Here is a 24710-nt window from a genome sequence, read left to right on the forward strand (position 1 = left end):
AGTTATATACCTAGATTTATGTTAGCATAAAGACAAATTGTAGGTTAGACGGAAACGACTAGTAACAATGTATTAATTAAATAATAAAAAATTCCTCTTTTTAAGACCAAATAGCAACAACAATAAATAAGTTAGATATAAATAATATTTTCAATATATTATGATCCAGAGAATTTGTCATTCTACTGGTTGTGACGCTGGTAGAATAGTTTATTTCATCATCATTGGAATCCTTATAAATTTTGAAAAGCTATTTCTATCTTCTACGTCAAAAGTGTAAGTGTTTTCACGAAGGTTTTTAAAATATAAGCCAGTCTTTCAGTAACATCAAATAATAAATAAGTTAAATATAATGCCTGCAATATATATTGATACACAGAACTTGTCTTTATACCACTTGTGGAGCTAATAGAATAGTTTAGATCCTACATTTCCCACAATCAAAATTGTGGATGATCACCAATTTTGAAAAACTATTCTAATGTATTCATTATCACTTCAAAATATATTATTTTTGTAGGAAATAATGGTTATAATAGAAAAAAGTTTTTTTTCTATTTTAATATTTAAATTCGCACCAAAATACTCGCCGCTATGGATGGTAAACAATGACTATTGGACGCGAAAGAATCAAAATAATTTATTTTGGCTAATTATGAATTCTAGAAGGTATAAGTTGTAGGTGTAGGGATACTGGAAAAATATCAATATTTTTCGCCGATATTTTTTATACGATATATCGATATTTTTCTATATTTTTTTGAGAGTATCGAGTGTTTTGAGATTTCTGTACCCGGTCATTAAAGATATTTTTGTTGAAAAATAGGACTAGAGCGGAAAAAGTTCGATACAAACCCCAAGGGATTTTAAACAAGTGCATCGAAACTTTTGTTTTGAGGTTTATAACCCGTCCCCCGGTGATCTGATTTGATTTAAAGATTTAACATGCAAAAGTAGACTCAGATTGAAGAAATATCGATAGAGTTAAAACGTATCGATATTTCTTTCTCCGATATGTCGATAATTTTTAAAAACATCGAAACCGACATATCTATTTTTTACAATATCGACATTTTTCTTTGCGGTAGACATCCCTAGGTGTATGGTCTTATATAAAAACAAATAAAATGGTCAAGCGGAAAAAAAACACAGAAATAATCCAAGTTCGCACGGAATAAAATGAAGTTTTGCATTACAGACTATTTAAAAAAATATTAATATATCTATAAAATCGATAAAAAAATTATCACATTTTTTTCTTGAATATCGAGAGCGTATTAAAACCGATATTATTTTAGCAAACGAATATATTTTACATTTTTTTAAAATATCACTACACAGTATAAAACAAAGTCGCCTTTTCTGTCCCTATATCCCTATGTGCGCTTAAATCTTTAAAACTACGCAACGGATTTTGATGCGGTTTTTTTCAATAGATAGAGTGATTCAAGAGGAAGGTTTATATGTATAATACATGCATAATATACTAAGGCAACATTGCTAATTTTAGAGGTTTCTAACGTGATGTCGTAAATTAACCTATTTTTTTAGGCTTATTTAGCAATTAGCAAAAACGCTGCCTAACCCTACGAGTTAGATCAAATTAATGTACTACAGTATTGTACACCATAAAAAGGTCTACAAAAAAGTCCGCGATGGTATATGTTTATCTTTTAGGGATAACCCACATTAACCATTTTTATTGTTTACTTTTTACCTGAGAAAATGGCTTATTTACGAAGCTATTTTAATCAATACGGCATTAATCCTTATCGAATTAAGTACCTTAAATACAGTGTGCAATTAATATAGATCAATATGGTTCCTTACAGCATGTAAATTAAACAAATATTTTCGAAGATATTACAAATTTAAAATTTGCGTTTAAAATTGTGTAATGTAATAAAAATTGTATGAATTTAGATATTCCAAAGATAGCAGGAAATCTTCATAGTAAGTATAGGGGAAGAGGAATTGTTTTACTCCAAATTTAATACGTGCAGGCCAAGGGCAGTAATGAATGAACCAAAAATACTGGATCGATTTTAATCATGTTTTCATTGAGTGACATAGGCATATATATTTTATGCCCGTGCAAAGTCGGAGCGGGCCGCTATGTTTTTATATACAACGTTCATATTTTTTCTGTAGTGTATTTAATTTAGTATCAGCATTGCACCCGTGCGAAGCCGGGGCGGGTCGCTAGTATTTTATAAAATAATGGTTATAAAAGAAAAAAGTTTTTTTTCTATTTTAATATTTAAATTCGCACTAACATACTCGCCGCTATGGACAGTAAACAATGACTACTGGATCCGAAAGAATCAAAATAATTTATTTAGGCTAATTATGAATTCTAAAAGGTAGTAGTGGTAAAAGTTTGAATTTAAAATTAAATTATCGTTATAAACACATGGGGTTTTTGAATGAGAGTATCGAGTGTTTTGAGATTTCTGTACTCGGTTATTAAAGATATTTTTGTTGAAAAATAGGACTAGAGCGGAAAAAGTTCGATACGAACCCCAAGGGATTTTAAACAAGTGCATCGAAACTTTTGTTTTGAGGTTTATAACCCGTCCCCCGGTGATCTGATTTGATTTAAAGATTTAACGTGCAAAAGTAGACTCAGATTGAAGAAATATCGATAGTGTTAAAACGTATCGATATTTCTTTCTTCGATATGCAGATAATTTTTAAAAACATGGAAACCGACATATTTATTTTTACAATATCGACATTTTTCTTTGCGGTAGACATTATAGACATAGTAGACTAGGTGTATGGTCTTATATAAACACAAATAAAATAGTTAAGCCAAAAAAAAAACAAAAATAATCCAAGTTCGCACGGAATAAAATGAAGTTTGCATTACAGGCTATTAAAAAAATATTTATATATCTATAAAATCGATAAAAAATTATCACATTTTTTTCTTGAATATCGAAAGCGTATTAAAACCGATATTATTTCAGCAAATATATATAAAGTCTCCTTTTATCAACTAGAGGTATATCTGGATTGGTTAATGAATATAACTGTAGATGTGATAACTGTATTTTCAACATTTCATCAAATACATTTTCATTAATTATAATTTTATTCATTATTCATTATCATCATCCCAATTACCAGCCAGTAAATTTTTACTCTAACATCCATACTGATTGATGCTATCGTCTCACCACGCACGTGAATTTACGATTCACGTGAATTAATTTAGACAATAAACGAGTCTACGTCATTGCATCCTAAAGTGCCACAACTATATTCATATGAAAGATCCATTATTAGATTTTATTGTTTATTATGTGCAATTTTGTTGAAGTGTAAGCAATATATACTTTCACAGTTCCAAACATGTCAGTTTACGAGCGAATCATTCATTCGCAGGAAGATTAATTTTTAACGCTTGATTAAGAGTAAAGAATATTGATTTCAACGTTTTACGATGTAGGTAACAAAGGATGAACAGATGAAAAAGAAAACTGACAAGGAATCGTAAAATATAATTAAAGAGAACTCCTTTTGTACCACTTAGCGGTGTAGGTGTTTTCTTGCTTCGGTCGCGGTTTTTCCTCTCTCACAGTTTTTTCTCACTGATACCCTCATTACAGATTCTCTTTGATCGCTTTCTGCTTTCTTCTCCTTTCCTGTAAAATACACTTGTAACTTTCTTGTAAAATTTAACCGCTGTCTATATACTCCTTTACTGATTCAATGTTGAAGTCTTTAAATTGTTCCATGTCAGTTACATCCCTGACTCTTCTGAGATATCTCATTTCTACTGAATTTAATATATAAAGCGAAGTACAAATTAATGTTTTTTCAATTTTGGCATTCTATTTCTTGGCCCTTCCATTGCTATCAATTTCTATACCCTCAGGTTTGTGTGTTATTATTAGCCGTTATGCTTTTAATCATTACTATTCTGTCTTATCGTAGTTTCATCTGTTCAAAAACTTCTGTAGATCGGCTCTCTATAATCACACAATCCTTTTATGTCAGTTTTTATTTATTGAAACACTATAGTCAGTTCAAAATAGCAGTGACACAGGAGCCTTGTCAAAACGTCGCAATGTTGCCACAACTACTCTGAGTTTTAATACATTTAAGCTCTGACATATAAGAAAATTTTAATATAAATAAAATAATTGAACAAATATCCTATAAAATATAATTTATAACATTATAGTACAATAAATGCATTTATTATTATCGAAGAACTTAAAACTACGATTAATTTTACATCCACAATAATTTATAGGTTAGAGTTGTTTTATTATATATATATATATATATATATATATATATATATATATATATATTTAGCTTTTTTCTACACTAGTTTCGTTAGGGTTCTAGACGCTTTTTGTATGTAATGGTATTCCCCGAAGGCCTAATCTTCTTAATTAACAATTGTATATCTGAATAATGTATTTGAATTTCATTAGAGAGGATATTCATGTTTTACGCTTAGTTCTTGTTTTTTCGATGCAATGTATGCAAACTCATTATGATATTACTATATTTCTCTTTAGTTTGTCCTGTTCCTATCTGTATACATCTTTCTTCATAAAACTACATTTAATCACTGCATTCTCCTTAATGCATTTACCATATCTGCAAAATAGTTAGTGTTATTTCTGTACTCATACATGTTAACCAAACGTTCATGTATATTCTGTACAATAACACACATGCTCATAAAGCTTTCACATTATATAATACCTTAGACCTTTAGCGGTTTCCTCTTTCATCACCTCGTCTTGGTAATTGTCAGCATTGAATCATTAATCAACATTCATAAAGTTTTATTCAATCACTGTCACTTTTATAAATACTAGCCAAGTTAATTACCAAGCTGTTTATTTCCACTCTACTAAAAAAATTGCTCAAGATTCTACCATTTGTCAATTTCTTCTTCAATGTGTCTGATCTACCTCATACAAACGGAAGGTGTTTTCTACAAAGCCCCTTTCCATAAATCCAGACAGTTCTGGTTTGAATATCCTCCTCGACCTGAATATCTACTGTAATAATTCTTTGCAATACCCCATATCAATTCAATTGGATTAAAAAATGCAGTGATAAGGAGGAAGACATAATACTCTGTGGCCATAACATTCAATAATCTGATCTACTATATATCCTTTCTCAGGCTTATTTCTAAAAAGTAAATTACATAAAATGCAATTAAATATTTCATTTATATTTACCGAGTAATAATTTGAAATAGTTCATTCTTTACTATGATTTCTTCGACTTATTTTATGTACTTCAAGCCATTTTATTGCCTTTGTTGATGAACTTGTTGGGATTTTCTGTACCAGTGTACTATATATATATATATATATATATATATATATATATATATATATATATATATATATATGGTAGATATGGTGCATTGTGCATAACAATAACTCATGGTGCCTCCAAGTTCTTTAAAAGCTGATTTTCAAACTACTGCAAAGACAAGTTATGGTTCATTTCTTCATGGTAGTCACCCTTAGACTTAGGGAAACACTAATTCTGCACCAGGAATAAAACCATTCCTATTTCCAGCATGAAGAACTATATGTCCGCAATGAATAAAAGTTATGACTAACAAAACCTAATCAATATTTATTGCAATGTTTACCTTTTTCCATGAACCTTTGTTGTCTTTACACTATATTTATTATCATCTTGCCATGAGCAATCCAATGTAACATTCTGAAATATTCTCATGTCTCTTTTAAATACATAAATTGATATAATTCTTCCTTGATTTTGTTATATGTTTTTAAAAATTGTATTGTTTTAAAAGCAATCTCTGAAAGTTCCATTAAACCCTTTCGTGGGTTATCTTTACACCACTTAAATCTTATATTATCCAACAATGTATGAACGGATGTACTACATCTCTCAAATAGCTGTACATCTGTTGGATTTTTGTGGATACTAACAATTTTCTCTGAAATAATTGTATTAAATTATGTTTCGATTGAAAAAACTCCTTACTGTTTTATACATTTCGTATATTTGATCTCTGAAACACCAAGATTGATCTTGATTCGTCAGCTGTTACGCATAAACACGGTTTCTTTTTGGCGAATTTAAGATTATATTGTTTTTTATTTTTTGAGATATTTTAGTGACCCTATCCGTACTAATGTACAGTGCAGCTGCAAGGCGCAAAAAATATGTTCAATAAAAACCGCGGCGATTTCAAATTTATTAAAACAAAGCGTTAAAACAACGTTTGCCGGTTTATAACCCGTAATTATAATATTTTGAAGAATTTTCGACGTTTTGCAAACAGACAACTTTTGTAGGTTCATTTCATTACATGTTCGAACTTCTCTAACATTATTCTATCCCTTTTTAAATAGAATAAAATGACAACGATAATATTGTCTGACTGTAAAACGGATTTACAACTTTAGACAGACATATATTAACACTCGTGCCACTGCTATTTTAAATTGACTATAAGGGCTATTGTCACTATGTGACAAATGTGAGATTCGTCCTTTTTCCATACTCTATTATGTATTTCCACTAATAATTCAGTAGTTTTATGATTGGTACCATTTTATCTGGACCCGGTGCTTTTCCATTTTTCAGTTTTCTCTCACATTGTAATTGCTGAATTTCTGTCTCCTATCTTCTCTCATTTTGTTCTCTCTTTCTCTTATTGTTGGGTATAGTATTTTGATATTGATTCCTTGGGAAAAGCAATTCCTGAAAGTATTTTTTCGATATCATCAATATTTTTTCATCTTTAGTTATTATGTCTCCTTTTTATCTTTTATGTGTTTATAATTACATGAAAGTCAAGGAAGCCTCTTTTGCAAGTTTTTGAAGCTTTGTAAAAAAGTTAAGAGAGTTTCTTATTGTTTTTCTTATTGTTATTAATCCTAAGTAGTGATCACTTCCTATTTCTGTTCCACCTCTCAATCTCGTGTCGAGGGCTCCCTCCTATTTTCTTTCTCTATATTTTCTTTCTATATACAATCTATAATGAAATGTTCGTTTCTGCTTTTATTTCCCTTGTATATTGACGGAATATCTTATGAGCAAAGAACGAATCTGTTATTATGATATTATGATTGCCATTTCTCATGTCTTATTTTCTTCATATCTGATTACTACATTATCTACTCTTCCTACCCTAGTGTTGAAAACTCCCAGATTGTGTAATTTTCCTTCTATATCACAGCGTCACTGCGTCTGCGAAATCGCTCAATTTAATGGTATCGTGCTCGCTGTTGTTGCATTTGATGGGCACGAGCTTGGTATATTCTAAGCCTATCCACTATTTCCAGTCAATATCTCTGCTGGTCACCAGTGCAGGTGGCCCGTCAGGGTTCAATGTTTAATACATTATATATTCTAATCATGGTTTTATATTAGCGGCCAGTAGTTTTAATCAGTATTCATCAAATATAGTCGCACTAACACTAACTAACAAAAATGTCGATTGTTTTTTTTTCTATGATTGTTTGTTACAGTCAAGCTATTGATGACAATGACAGTGACACTTTGTAACGGAAAACAAATTTGTTGCTTTTACTTTTTTTTTCACAATAATTTCATATTTTCTTACCATATAAACCTTCCTTGGACTGCCATAAATATTTCAAGACCAAAATTAGCCAAATCGGTTCAACCGTTCTCGAGTTTTAACGAGACTAAAAATAGCAATTCATTTAAGTTTTTCCAATTCATTTGGCAATTCCAGGTGTACCGGAAAATGGTAATGTTATGATTTGACACACATGTCATTTTATTCTACTAACATCGTGCTTCAAATATATATATATATATATATATATATATATATATATATATATATATATATATATATATATATATATATATAAACGTATATTTGCGGCATTTTCTTATTTAGTCAAAAGAAAAAGGTCACTGAAAGTCACCGTATGCTGGTAGAAACTTACAATGGGTACGCCTAAAACATAACCTTAAAATTATGTAGGGTGTGCTTTCGAAAATTCAATAGTGGTGATTTCGATGTGCAAGACAAAGAACGTTTTGGTACGCCGAAAAAGTTTGAAGATGCGAAACTACAAGAGTTATTGGATGAAGACCTAACCCAAATACTATAAAAAATGGACCGAAGAGTTAAATGTGGCCGAATAATCAATTAGCGACCGATTACGAGCAATGAAGAAAATCCAAATATTATGAATATGAATTGAAAATTACTCTTTTGATAGCTTTTTTGGGATAGCATCCATAAATTGCAAGATGCATAGCAACAAATAACACTTTGAATAATTAAATTTTCCATTTCCTTGAAAATTCTATAGTTTTATTTTCTGAAAAACGGTAATGACTTTCCGGTACACCTGGTATGTATTCTTTTCTTCCAGTATCCTTTCAATCATTTATATATATATATATATATATATATATATATATATATATATATATATATATATATATGTATATATATAAAGCGAATTTAGCCATTAGAATAAAATATTGTTATTACAATACCATCATTAATTATTATTTTACTGTATCTAATAACCGTAATTAAGACGTAAGTTAATTTGGAAATCATCCGATCGATTTTCCCGCGATTATTAACGAACGAAAACGATTTAAAAGCTCGCCATAATTTAGCGTCAATTAGCAAAGAAAACTAATTCGCCATTTGCCTACTGGATCATTTAAAAAGCCCGCCAGCCCATTAGACTGACGAGCGGGCGCGTATCACGCGATGGTGTTTTATGGACAGGAGAACGACCGGCTCCGTGGACCTATGAAACCCATACGTGGAAGCTCCAATTAATCTCGCGGTCGGTTATTAAATAATTTGCCGGTTTGGAAAAGAAAAATGAGCCGCATAAGGCACAAAGTACAGTTAAAAATGCACCGGACCAAAAATGAGCAGGCAGGTACTGTAATATTTACGACACAAACCGGTAGTTTCCACTGAAAATGACCGTTTTGCTTTTTAACTGGCATAAAAGTAATGGAACGTACGAACAGCCCACTTGATATCATCGGATAGTTTGAATTCACCTTCGCCATCTAAAGCAACATAATTGAGAAAGTTATATAACTAAGGAGGGGTTTAGGCTTATGGTGTTTGGTTAAGTTAATTTTTGCTTCCTTATGTTCTCGATTACTGAAAAAGATTAAGAACTAATTAAAGTTATATACTAATTAATGTAATAATGTTATAATAACACCATGACTGAAAATTACCTGTTCTATATAAGATCGCTTTTGTTATAACATATTTAATAACTCTAAGAAACAATTTGAAATTTAAAGCGATTTTATTAGGATACACTAATCAACAAATATCTCCGGATTTGACGGATGCGCTAACTGGGATCCATTTATTTTTGAAACATAGTATAATTAGAGTTTGGTGCATGCGACAATACAGCTTAATTTAATTGCCCTTTTTTATATATAAATTATTTTTTATAAATAAATATACACAAATTTGATAATTAATTGATTTAATGTCGAAGCCATGTATTAACATTATTTTATAAAAACACCATATTTAAATTAATTTACATATTTGAACAATTAACTTGAACTCCAAGAACCATATAAATAAACATTACCAAAAAAAAGACCAAAATCGTTCAGATCAAAACCAGCAAACATAGTTAAAACCAAACGAAAAAGCCACCACTAACAGGTCAATTGAAAAGTCACCGACCTACCATAGTAAAACACGTTTTTTTAATTAGTTTTTTTTATTCAACATAATATTTCAACATAACTGATAATAGCGACTCTCCAACTTTTTATTACCATTTTCGTAGTTCGATTTGTCCTTTTCTTCAAAATAGGCCTCAGTTTCGGCGATTATCTCTTCATTTGATGAAAATTTCTTCCCATCGAGCATTCTTTCGAGATCTGAGAACAGGAAATAGTTGCTGGGAGCCAGATCTGGAGAATACGGTGGATGAGGAAGCAATTCGAAGCCCAATTCAAGGATTTTTGCCATCGTTTTCACTGACTTGTGACACTGTGCATTGTCTTGGTGAAGCAGCACTTCCTTTTTCTTCAAATGTGGCCGTTAACAAAATACTTACTATTTAAATTACAACTAGGAATTACATCTTGTTTCAGCCATGGCTTTCCACATTTTGGTCTATAGTCTTCATGTTTGAAATGATTACAAACTTTCCTGGACCTACATAGGAGATCATAAGAGATCCCCTTAAGGTTTTATTTTTATTACGCTAACAAATTAAAATACACAGAATAATCTAAAGTAATTGTTAAATATATATAAAAACACATACTGAAAAAATTGTCGTAAATAAACACCACAAATTATATCACCTAAAAATGGCCGTTAACTGCTTAGGTTAAAATTATTAATACCGAAGCCGAACGAGAGAGAAACACACATATAGCTGTTGAATTTTTCATTTACATTTGGTCGCGTAACGGGGATTCCGAAAAGCTTAAACGTGGGACCCGATTTTTCCATGTAACTTTCACTTCTATATTTCTTTATTCTATGATCATGAATATCCAATAACTGGAGTTATCTCCTGCTGTGCTATTCAACGCCACAATTAGAAGAATTAGCACACATTTTATGAAAATTAATTACTGATGAAAATATAATAGGAATTACTTTATAATGAGTAAATTCCCAATGATATTTTATGATTTTCACTCAGCTAGCTACGCCAGATAGTAAAAATCCTTCGTATAAAAAGTATTTACAGACCCAGTAATATTTAATTAAATATAGATAATATAATATTTAATAGGCTCGTTCTTAATATTAATTGAGTTAACCGTTAATTAATTTAATTGTTCAAAATTGATACACGAAATTGTGACGTGAGTAAAACACAAGATTACGGAACAATGAAGAATGAGTTATTTTATAATGATGACATCTTTCCTACTAAAATTAGTTTTAAATTATTTATTATTTTAATTGTCGTAATTATGCCGCAAAAAACTATAGTAATTACTTTCTGCTCTGTTATTTATTTAATTATGAAAAAACTATCATTCATAGATATTATATGTTTGCTGTCTAGATAACCTGCTACAAAAACTAAATTTATTTAAATAACTAGATTTGATAATTTGATAATTTCATTAATTTGATTTTTAAATCAATTTTCAATTTTATTTGCATTTCTCTTTGCATTTTCAAATAATTAATATTCTATCAATAATTAGTTTTCATCAATTAATTCCATAAATACAGCATTTATTTATAGAAATCTATGGAAAAAGTATATTAACCTGTAAACTCGAAAAGGTATAAGTGGTATAATTAAGGTTATATGCTTTCAGCATTGATAGCGCTAATATCATTCAGTTTAAACCACGATAGATTAGAATTTCGAACCGTTTCGTAACATACTATCTTCATGATTTTATGAACCATGGTTCAGAACACACGTCAGATAGAGAGTGCTATAAACATATAAACATTACTAAAATCCATCCATATAGTTTTATAACGTTTAAGTTTGAGCTATTCCTCTACATCAAACGTAAAAAATGGGCAAGGAATGATCACAATTAAGACAAAAATATCAATGTTTTAAAAACCGACGAAATCACATGTATCTTTCACTTATGGACCGATTTAATTTTTTTTTATTCGAAAGAGTGCACTTCCGAGGTAGTCCCATTAGAACCAAACCAGGGTCAGACAGGGGGAAGGGGGAAAATCGAGGGAAAACCTAAAGCCGAGCCCAATCAAATATACAAAACTAAATCACGAAAAAAGCAAATCTGTCTAATTTATTGCTCGGCTCCGACTTCAAATTGTTCAGTTGGTAGTACTTAAAATAATATTGTAAATAGATAAATAGATTTAGGTAGGTATTAATCCATATATATACATACATATATATATATATATATATATATATATATATATGTATATATAGATAGATAGATAGGTTAAATAAAGTTTTTGTTTACTTTTATTTAGTTAATACAACGATTATTATGTACATATATTATTTTAAAACGTTCTTTTTTGTATTAAAAATGTAAGTTTGACTATTTTTTACTTTTTAGTAAATTCCTCATTTAATTTTTGAAGTCAAGTAATTTTTTGTTAAAGATATTTTTAAACAAATATTATTCCAAATAATTATTCTAAGGATTTTCGAAAAAGTCCAGATACTGAGCGCACTTATTTAATTAATAAATATCGTAAAATAAAACTACAGAGATTATTGTTCAGTTTATCAGGAATCTCAGATTATTATCCCAAATTAGAGCAGTATAACTCGACGAGACAATTATCAAAAGTTGACCTTGTCATATTACACATTATTATCTTGTCATATTACACATTATTATCATGTATCATCTTATCAGATTCCTCTCTGTTTTTTGCCTCTTATCAAAATGACTTATATCAAAATAAAAAAAATACAGATATATTTGAACATAAACTGTTCTAAATCAGCAATCATTATATATATATATATATATATATATATATATATATATATATATATATATATATATATATATATATATATAATGTACACCTGCATTCCAAAAGAGTTGATAGATGAGAATGTCTTGATGAATAAATTGTGTTGATCACAAGAACATTTTTTACGTTCCATAGGTGGACATAAGTTTGTCATTTGTTCCAGTAAATCTGTCGTAAGCTATTGCGACGATTGTATAGCAGCTGATTTAGAACAGTTTATGTTCAAATATATCTGTATTTTTTTTATTTTGATATAAGTCATTTTGTATGTATAATATTAGCCAATACACGAAATTGTAACAAAAGTTGCTATTTAAAAGTACTGCAAGTTATACTTATATATAAAATAGCATGATGAAATTTTGATTTTTGAATTTATTGAGCTTACTATTCTAGTTTGATAAGTTTTAACAAGTATTGTTCGAATATTCTCCAGAATATTATTTAGGATTATTAGCAGTTGTGTCATAGACCAAAGACTTATCGATTATTGCGTTATATCTGTAAAAGTAAAAAAGTAATTAGGTAATATTCATCATATAAAAGGACTACTGGATTGCCAATACACTACGAACTAGTATCGATAAAATTATTTAGAATGTTACAAGTTGTAAATAATTTAAAAAAATAAATAAGAACAACCGACAAAAAACATGGAAACTGACTTGGTTTTAATTATAAATTATATCTCTTATAGCCTCTAAAATTTCGACATGATTTATTACGTTTAATCCTTTAATATATGATCGAATCAGAAAAATATATATGTTATAAGTGTTAGGGAAAATTAATAGATATACTATAATGCCACTGTAAAAGTGACTCCGCGCTTAATATAAATAATATAAATATATAACCCCATAAGTTTTATGACATTCATTCGTTTGACTACTTTATGACGCCGAGATTATAAAATAGGTTATAATCTTCCTACTGGAAATATCCCTTAAATTAAATTTATAGTTTACATTTAAATCCGAGATCATTTAATTTACATGTATTTCGTTAGATCTCATAAAATATCATAATAATAAAGGGTTTTTGAGTAATGAAAATAATTAATAGCGTGTGTAACTGTTAGTTTTACGATATTACTTATATTACGATAAATTTTTTACTTTATATTTCATAAAGGTCGCTGGGATTCTCAATAAGACAATTGAGTTCATATTACGTATCTATGGAAATGAAACTATCACTTTAAGCCATCAGTAGAATGTAACACAAATCAAGTAAAAATCACTATGTCAGAATGTCTATGCGAATATGAATTGAACTATCAGGTTCAGAAATTAGTTCTTATATTTTTAGCTTCAAAGAAATTTGTTAAAAAACTTAGGTCCAATAAAATATAATTTTCTACAGCTGATTAGTCTTCTAAATTAGAAGTAAAGTATTCATTTTAAAAAATATAACAAAAGGAAACTTACTCTACAATCAAAGAATATAAAACAGATGTATCACAAGCAAGATTAATGGGGCTAATTCTTTATTTTTAATATGTGTAGAGTAACATGTGATACCACAAATCTCAAATATCACAATGGATATATTTGCTGACTATAGTGTGATTCTCATTACACACATGGGGGGATTGACAATTATGGGGATGTTTCGCCAAAAGTAATATAAAAACAATATAAGTTTTCCAGAACCTGAGATGTAATGTAGGTATACCCAGATATTACAGGACTGATTACTTACACTGATACCTTGAGATGCCGACTGGAGGGTATGAGGACTAGGAGATATGAGGAGAGATTCTCATTCAGTCTTGCATGACACCTGAACAACAAACAGGCTCAAAAGAATCATACCATTTGATCTTATGTAGTGAGATGAATTTAATATAGAAACAACGGTGTGAGTACATAAAAATTAATATACTCGTACCAGAGACTAAGAGAGGGCTGACGAGTCTTCTTAGATATATAAATAAAAATTTAACTTATTGTAAAGACAAATTGTAGGTTAGTCGGTAACGATTGGTAATATATAATAAAAAAATGTATTCTAGACGGCCAAAATTGGTGAGAATTTGAAAGCATTACTCGATGAAACTGCCAGTGGGGATTTCTATCGACTACAGTTAATGCGTTTGACCCGAGCAGTGAACAAAAAATTGCCGGAATACGAGCAAAGACAAAACTATGACTTTTTTTAGAATTTTGGCGGTTGACTACATGTTGCAAAATAGGGGAAACACTTTGAAACATACAAATAGGGAATGCTACACCACTGGTCGTATTCTTCAGATCTTGCTCCTTCTAATAAGTGCTTCTTCTGGCATATGTGTCGTGATCACCTATTATGAAAATACCAAAAAGTGGGTCGACCGGTGGATTGTCTCCAAAGATAAATCGTTTCGAGATGGAATCCGCATGAAAAAAGTAGCGGCCATCGTAAATTTATGTTTGTGATTGTTTAATACTTGAGATTATCCTAGGTAAGTATGCAAACTCCGATAAGAAAAATGATCTAAGTCATGCTAATAACCAGGTTTGGTAAGACCGAATGTTTTTGGGATGATTTTTAAATTGGTCACTCGGCAGACGGTAGGCTTAATGCCGAGGACCGTGGTTCGAATCCCACGTTTAACAGTAGGTCCCGTCCAGATAAACCCTCGTTGGTTAAAGGAGACTTTAAAATATATATAAAAAACAGAATAAGTAACATAAAGAGTAACATATAAAGAATATTAACAGCAATTATTTATAAAAAGGCAAAAAATCTAGGTTTATTAGTTTAAACAAGTAACTTACTTGTGAGGTGAAGACTTTTTACTAGACCTTTAACCTAGACTAACTTTTAACTTTAGTTAAGATATCGTAGCAGCAAAAGGTTATTAAATAAAATTTTAGAAAACATATTTTGAAAAGCAGTAACACTATGTAAATTAACTATAATAATTGTTTGATAAATAAATGCTACTGCTGTAAATTAGTGCTTTTGTTCCTAAATTCTGAAATATAAAAAGCAACCAATGCCTAGTATTATAGATACGTAGCTTGTGAATATGCTTATAGGAAATAATAATCAAAATGCTTTATGAATATCTAGCAAATATTTACTTTGGAGAAAAGTTAGGCTTTCTCTATAAATTTGGGATAGTCAGTTTAAACAAAATGTTTATATTCAGATTCACTCGTCTAACCAAGTATGTTCTTATTTGAATAATGTGATATTTATATGTAGTTCTCAGCTGGATTCCCGCAGGTAGTCGGGTAGTTTTTTAACCGTCCTATCTTAATTTCTTTTTATTCAGTATTGGTATTATATGTAGGTAATTTAATAATAGAAAAGCCCTTCCAATATTACCTACCGACCTGTACGACCTTTTCTCGGGTAACAATATATCTTTTTTCCTTTCATTTCTTTAGAGCATATGGCCCATGATTTTTTTATTGGACAAAGTTACATCATATTTAATATGTTCGATTTAGTTTTCTAGTTAAATTACCCAATTTTTGACTATATACATTTTTTGATTAGATTTGAAATGTTTTTTGTTTAAATTATATATACAAAGTTACGTCGCTAAAATTAACATGTGAATGCTCTTTAAATATACGCTTACAAATTCTTCTTCAATATTTCAGAAATTAGGAATAAAGGCACTAGATTAGAACAGCAGCATTTATCAAAACTTCCCCCAAATACGAATTAGTTGGTACAAATTCAAAAATTTTCACATTTGCACTGAAACATTTTTTGTTCAAACTTCGAACAAAAGACAAAAACTAAAAAGTAAAACCTGTCATTAATGCTGTAACATGAAGTTGGTTACAAATGTAAGCGAATATATTTAATACACAGTGATACCATGTGTTGCAAATCCTTTTAAATTAATTTATTGGCCTGATATATACAAAATAAATATATTCGAGTCATTTGCTAATAGTTTTAGACTGCGCGAAGAAGACTGTCATTCAATTGTATGATTAATGTCATAATGATGACATTTATGGATGAATACGACAGAGCTGGAGCGTAAGGCTGACATGCTACCCATATATGGTGTAAATAATATGAAGAATTCGGATATAATATACTTAAAAAAAAAGGTTTTGGTAATGAACCTAGCAATGAAGTGATTCTAAAATAAAGATACTGAAATAGATAAATGAATCCGAAATGCTAAAATTACATTATGAAAAGATGTATGTGAAAACTCTATTTTGTGACCATCAAAGATGATTCTTTGTAGTTGTAATTGTAGTCAGTTTTTGAAAGTTTTCTTCTAGAGTCGAGCAAAATCTGTAGTGTTGATGTCATCCACTAACGCATAATAGATAAGGATGGATAGAAGAGGATATTACAACTAATTTGGAGAACTCGCTTTACCATACTACATATACAAAAAACATCAAGAAAATATGGATCAACGAGATTAAGTAAGATATAAACAATCCACGTGAAAGCACATTGTAAACTAGATCAGCAAGCCATTGGCACCCACAGCAATCTACGGTTTCGGGCCAGGCTTTTATGTTGATGATAAACAGTAATAGTTATTAAAACGCTAGAAAATCTATTTTATATTCAAAATTATGTTTAGTAGTAAATATAATAATAATATAATATATAAAATATTACCTTCCAGATTGATGGCAGTTCCAATTCGAATGATTTGAAGAACAACCGAAATAACTCATTAAATATCATCATTAATTCTGATTAGAAAATGATTTACTATAATTCACTATGGTCTACATATGTTATTTAAACGACCTAAATATTATTGTAGTAAAGAAAACAGTAGAAGAACATATAACAGGTCAATTCAAAAGTCCTGGCCTGATACATAGATGGCGCTAGTAGCATTAAATCCATATATTTTTTAGTTAGCCCTAACCCTCAAAAGATTCGTGTATAAATTTGACAGCTGTTGAATCATTAGTTTGTGAATTATAGCATTTTGAGTGAAGCAACTTTTGTTATTGTGAAAAAATGGACAAAAAGAAATTTCGCGTGTTGATAAAATATTGTTTTTTGAAGGGAAATATACAGTTGAAGCACAAACTTGGCTTGATGCCGAGTTTCCGGACACTACCCCAGGAACTAAGTTTAACACTTCAATTGACTTCTATTAGTATCGTGACTCAAATAAATTGCAAAACAGAAGATAATTACGCTTATTCCAACTCAATCTTCATTAAATGATAACTCAAAATTCGCCTGTGTCTAGTAATATATAAATAAGAGGACTCATGTTATACCATGAGAGTACATTGCCGTATATAATTATAAAACATACTCCCTACTCACCAAATTGGAAGTTTTTAACTTCTTGTTATTTTCAAGAATATATATTTGCATACTGTCAGTAGAAGATACTAGTGCCCCTCTTAGTTCTTACTTTGATATCATTTCTAGACACACTTAACTAAATAAAACTAATTGAAGCAAATAAAGATGTGTCTATTAATGCAAACAGTAATTACTTTTAAATTCAAAGTTGTAGCAATCTTTATATCCCCTATAATTACTAACTAACTTTACGAATAATACATTAGTTTATATTTTCTATTTGTATTAATATTACGTGTTTAAATACAATTTTCATGTGGCAGTTTAATATCCAACAATGTATTCATAAAAATCATCATATTTTATTATAACGTATGAGCTAACAAAATGTAATTCATGTAGGATGGGTATATTAATTAATAGTTACTAAATGTTACATCACTACATTATTGCAGTTGAATTGATCGATCTAAGAAGAGTATTCCTAAATGCCTTTTATTCCTGGCCAGTAATAAAATATGTTCTACCAGCAGTACGAAAAACAAACTATAACAGAATCAAATCGTGAATGGCGACTGATTATATTATTGCATATGCAACACTATTGCTTGGGTGAACTAAATATTAAAACTTTCAAGTATCTGTTGCCTATATTTAATAACTAGGGCACAATGTACGAATAAATTGTTACAAAATACGTATTTTACTTTGTCAAGCGGTTATATCTAAGTTTTTATATCCCATGAAAAAAGTCTCCTTTTTACCAACTAGAGTTTATTTGGACTGGAACTGCTGTTTAAAGTGAGCTTCGAATCTCGATAATCGGCGTTAGGCCTAGCAATTGGCGACTGACCAACTTGGAAATCATCCGGCCTTACCCAGCCTGGTTACTAGCGTGATTGGGATCATTTTCCTTGTCGGATTTTGCACTATTGCCTAACGCCAATCACGGATGTTAAACTTACTCCTGCGCCAGCCAAATCAGCTTTAAGAAATTTGTTGGTCAATTTTATGACAGTACTCTACGATCTAAGCAATCTGAAATACCAGTATTAACTGTGTTTTTTATTGTGTTTTTTTTAAATTGGTCAAGGAGGTCAAAAACGCGTCACGTATTTAATGGACACCTCCTAACTCAAACAAGAATAAACCCATTAGAGACATATATTTAATTGACAGTATTATTTACCTCCATATTCTATATATCAGACACATTAGACATAAAAATCGTACAATCCTGTACCAAAATGGTTTTCAAAGTATAAATTACTGATGTTAAAGCTATATCTCACCTTGCAATATTTAACAATGCCAGGCGTACCGGACAGTCATTACCAATTTTGATGACAGATGATTTGAAAACAGATTCCGGTAAGCTTAAGTATACAATGTTATGTTTTGACACATATATCATTTTATTCTACTGACATCTACCTTCAAAGCTATTCATTTTTAGGGTAAATTAGATGTGTCTCGGTGAATGGAGGTAAAACGAAATTAAACAGTGGTGTTTACATTATGTGACCGTTATTTATTGACTATATAAAAATGTGAAAAATACAATTAGATAAAACGGATGGCGGCGGTGTTACCTGGAGACGAGGCTTGGGCAGTCGATGGTGGCACGTCTAAACCAAACGATGGTCGGTTACTGAATGATCGAAATATCCTTCAATAACATCCCAGATAAACGTCCCGGGATTGCCAGCTATTCTTTATCATGTTCTAGTTTTCGTTGCTGACACCCCGTCGGTGTTCAATAGCTGGTATTGTATTTCTGGGTACTTTGTTGATCGTTATTTCACGATGTAAAATTCGACATGCCTCAAGGTCGCTACACATTCTACATATTGCGAAAATAACACCGTCATAGATTTATACATTTTTGAAAATTCCAAATTTCATGACTGAAAATGTGCATTTGTGGCATGCATCACTTTTTTTATTTAATCAAAAGAAAATATGTACAAGACAAGAAATGTTCTGGTAGCCCGAAAGAGTTTGAAGATGCGGAACTCTAAGAGTTATTGGATGAAGACCCAACCCAAATCCAAAAACAATTGACAGAAGCGTTAAATGTGGCCCTAAAAACGATTAGCGACCGATTACCGATGGAAAGATGCAAAAGATGGGAAAGTGGGTGCCACGTCAATTGAATAACGGGCAAATTGAGATTCGCAAAAGCGTCAGTGAAATGCTGCTTTAGAGGAATGACCGGAAGTAATTTCTGCATTCAATAGTAAAGGATGATGAAAAGTGGATTTATTTTGAAAAACCTAAATGCAAGATATCATGGTTATCACCTGGCGAAGCCGGCCGATCAGCTCCAAGGCGAAATCGTTTTGAGTGGTAGAGTGATGTGGTGTATTACGAACTATTGAAATCTAGTGCAACAGTTAATAATGATTGCTACTGACAACAAATGATCAATATCAACCATGCAAAAACGTCTAGAATGGGCCCGAAGATACGTTAAAGTGATTTTACAATTCGATAACGCGCACTGTAATTAAGCAAAACGGGTCGGAGAAGCGTTGAAAGTACTTGGACGGGACAGACATTATTACAGCCGCTGTACCCTCCAGACGTTGCCTCATCCCATTATCAACTTTTCGCATCAATGAAACCACGCTTGCCAATATTCAATAAGTTAAAAGATGGCTCGATCAAAGGTTTTACCCGAAGGACAAACAGTTTTTTTTGGGATGACATCCATAAATTACCTCAAATATATGGAAGATGTATAGAATCAAATGACCAATGCTTTGAATAAATACATTTTCCTATTTTCCAATTATTCAGTTTTTTTCCGAAAAAAAAACGGTAATGACTCCGGTACATTTGGTATATCTCTAAGCTTCATCTGACTTGGAACGAAAATAAGCTACCCGCTTGGAATTTTTATCTAAGTGTTATTATCATAAGGAACGGCACACCACGGATACACATTATAATGCATAATTATTACAAAAAATTATTAAAATAATGCACCAACATAACTTGTAACCATAAAAAATGTCGAATGCGAAGAAACAAGTACGTCCCAGATTGTTAGTGTTGTGGAACCAACAACTTGTCCATTTTTTCAAAATATAATAAGAGTAGTTATTTTTTAATTATCCATCATGCCCATGGTAGTAGAAGAATTGCATCTTAATAGTAGTCCCCAATTTTAAATAACTAGAAAGATACTAAAAAGGAGTTTTGGGAACTATCGACTAAAATCGACTATCGACTATCGGCTACTTTTTTCTATCGACTGTTTCAGTTGCTATTTGGTCCGACTGATTTTGTTACTATTTACTATTGACTGTTTCAGTCGTGTACTTTTAATTACTATTTTTGATTCTACTAGTTTCTTTCCACGGATTAGGTATATGTTTAATTTTTATTTAGTATTTATGGTAATTGTACATCTTAATTTTCAGGTTTTGTTTAAGTTCTATTGTCCACATTTATTATACTATATTATTTCAAAATAGCAATTAACATATTAAAATACGATAAAGTAATTCTACTTCATTTAAAATGAAATTTTTAAATGCATTCTGTAATTATTTATACTTTTCTTTTTTAAAGTTAGTACGTGAAGGAATATGTACATCGCCGTCTCCTTTACACTACCGTTGGAAATTAACTGATCCAAGCAATTATCTCCGTCCTTCCCTCTCCCACAATTTATACAGGAACGGGTTCGTACATCTTCGTCTGACATCACGAATTGAAAAACACAGTCGAACCGTGCATTTGGCTGAAAATGGAAATTAATATTTTCAATAGCTAGTTTCTTGACTATCGACTGTTATGATTGTTTTCAGTCGATAGTTCCCAAAGCTACTTAAAATGTATTGGTATTTTTTAAAATTAATATTTTAAAATGTAGAATATGCGGAGGCTTTATGTTAAATTAATTGGGTCTGTTGATAATTATTTCCATGTTTAAAATAATTTTGTAATGCAAATAAACTAAATACTATTTAATATAAATAAAAATATTTAAATCAGTGTAACGATCCCTGACTAATTTGCTTAATGATACAAACTAACATATATAGGAATCAAAATTGTAAATTAACTCATTTTTGTATCATTGTTGTATTGATTAATTCACCTGTCATAAATTTTATTTTTACAATGACACACTGTCATATTAATGAAACGCTGCAAATAGACAATATCTCCAATTCAGAGACCACCATAAATAAAGGACGTGTTAATGATGTTGACTAAAATTGTCGTAAAAAATGCGGTTTCCATAAATTAACATTTTTATTAATTTTTTCTTTCGTTTTGCTTAAAAGGCGTCAGCTGTAACTTCATTATTAAGATAACGGACAGGTTGATGCAACATTTATATATATTATATTCGGATTCTTCGAAATTTTACAGTTAAAACACTTATCTGACTATGAATGATGTCGCTAATCAGTTTGTTATGTCATTGGTCGCAGGAAGTTCTTCAGGTCGACGGTGTTGTTATGTTTGTTATTCATTATTAAATCACTGCAATAAGAAAATTATGTTCTATTGATAAAGAGAAGATTAGGAAGGAAGTTCTTCATTAGATTTTTTTTCTGGATTTATTATTCTTTAATTATGTATGTTAGTTGAGGGTCTTAACGTATGATTAAAATAAATGCTTGTAAAAGTAGTCTCTTCATGACATAATACTTGTTAAAAATGTATACTATCTTCTGAAGTTTTCTAATTTCCATAATAATTTCTAGTAACATTTTTATACTAGGTTGTTTATTTAGGTTGTTTCATTATGCTCATTTCTGCGCCTCAAAAAGACGATATTAGCTGGCGATCGATCTGTTCAATCATTGTGGTAATCAAACAGCTGAACAACTCATTCGAGTTGCAATAGTGTGGTCAAGCGTTGATTCGTCATTTACACTATCTGAAAGTTCTTGGAGAGTTTGGCTGAATGTTCGTATCTATATATGCGAAAAATGCAATAACACTGAATTGAAAACTATTATTTTTGGTAGAAGGATTATATCTATGATTGATGAATTGATGATAAATGGAGAATAGATATTAGAACAATTATAGAAAGAAAGAGGTGGAGAAGGTAGGGAAGAACATATAGAATATAGGAAAAAGGCTGCATTTGAAGAAAAAGTAAGTGCTGTTTCATCAAGACAATGCACCGTATCAGAAGTCAGTGAAAACGATGGCAAAAATCCATGAATTGAGCTTCGAATTGCTTCCTCATCCACAGTATTCTCCAGATCTGGCGCCCAGCGACTAGTTCCTGTTTCCAGATCTCAAAATAATGCTCGCTGGGCAGAAATTTTCGTCGAATGACAAGGTGATGGCCAAAACTGTGGCCTATGTTTAAGCAAAGGACAAATCGTACTATAAAAATGGCATCGAAAAGATTGAGGGTCGCCATAATCAGTGTATCATCCTCGAAGGGAATTATGTTGAATAAAAAAAACTAATTTTGCCAAAAAATGTCTTTTACTATGGTAGGCCGGGGACTTTTCAATTGACCTATTGTATATATTAAAAAATCACCACTTTTAAAACTTCCAAACCTAAATGTATAGAGCGTGGTTGCAATAAGCTCTACACGGCATTCGATAATCGGCTTTTTCTTCAAACTGAACTTGAAGTGAATCTTGTAGGTGAGCTGAGTTCAACATGATGTTGGTTACAAATGTACTTGATGCGATTTAATATACACTAATAACACCTGTTATAAACATATAAATCATATAATCATTACAATTATATAATCATATAAATCAAGCAAAATATTAAGGCACATAACAATTGTTAAAGCATTGTAATAGGATATCTTCTAGCACGGTATTCAACTAATTATTCAACAGAGTATCTACCACAATTTCAACACAGCTCTAGTTACTAATTTAAATATTTTAAAATTAAGTGGAAATAAATATACTTAAATAAATTTTGGCACCCAATCGTTCATTTTTTCACGTGGCATCAATAGTAGTTGTTGAAGTATTCTTTAAACAACTTGGGTCAAATCTCTGGAGAGCCCATCATTACCTTTATAACATTTTGAAAATCGAAAAACCATTTTTAAAACAAAATTAAACGCCTTCTTTGCTGAATTTTTTCAGTCATGTTGAACATCAAAAAGCTTTACTGTTAAATGAATAGAAACAAATATTTTTTAAAATTTCTTAGATTGCTTTAAAATTTGTTGATTTAATTGTATTTAATTGTAACTAGTTTAATGAAGTCAATTTAATAAAACACTCATAAAAAACACATAACTACCATATATATTTGACATTAAAATATTGTCTGGATTAATTAATTTATATCTTATATATAAGTTATATACAAAATATATTTATTTTAATATTAAATTAATAATGGTTTAAGATAAATAATAATTGAATGTACTCTATTTGTTGAAGATTTTTTTATATTTGTTAAGTATATATTGATTATTATTATATAAAATTATAAACAGTCCTTTGCAGAACTTACCGAATTTACTATGAACTGGCACACTACGATTCTCCGTAACCGTTTTCGTGCATACGCCGGGTACGCTCACACCTCAATCACGATTCCCGATAGACTGATAGTCGTACAAGTTTGTTTACGCGGGTCAGCATAACGTGCTCGTGCACCAGCTGATCGCGATACTCGACGTTACACCTGCACCTCTTCGGGAAGACTTCGTCGCTCGCGACGACGAGGAAATACCGCGAAACGTGCTCTCTTCTAGGATAGATCTATGGAGCGACGTTGCCAGCGTTATACGTTAGTTTGTCAGTTCGTCCCACGAAACATATCGCGCAGAATAACTCTAGTTTTTTTTTTGATACGGCTGTAATTTAAATTAGCTAATATCAAGGCCAACTTTAATGCGAGCTATGGATATTGGCCTGAATAAATTTATCATCATGATAGGTTATTAGGTGTATGGAGTATTTTTGCCGACAAGAAAAAAATAGTTATGTAATTACCATTGAAGAAAATTGATACT

The 24710-nt window shown here is 30.6% G+C and overlaps 1 protein-coding gene across 1 annotated transcript in view; it reads right to left on the reverse strand.

The window, feature by feature from the left end:
• The window catches only part of LOC143206499 (calpain-9), a 167763-nt gene extending 143385 nt beyond the window's left edge, over positions 1-24378 (reverse strand). The window contains exon 1 of the mRNA XM_076419071.1: positions 24206-24378. The gene's annotated coding sequence lies outside the window, so the exon portion shown is untranslated. The remainder of the gene's footprint in view (positions 1-24205) is intronic.
• Between the last annotated feature and the right edge of the window lie 332 nt (positions 24379-24710).

This window comes from Rhynchophorus ferrugineus, unplaced genomic scaffold (assembly GCF_030347505.1).
Source record: "Rhynchophorus ferrugineus isolate W39M unplaced genomic scaffold, kcgeb_rfMv2 rfM1, whole genome shotgun sequence".
NCBI lineage: Eukaryota > Metazoa > Arthropoda > Insecta > Coleoptera > Curculionidae > Rhynchophorus > Rhynchophorus ferrugineus.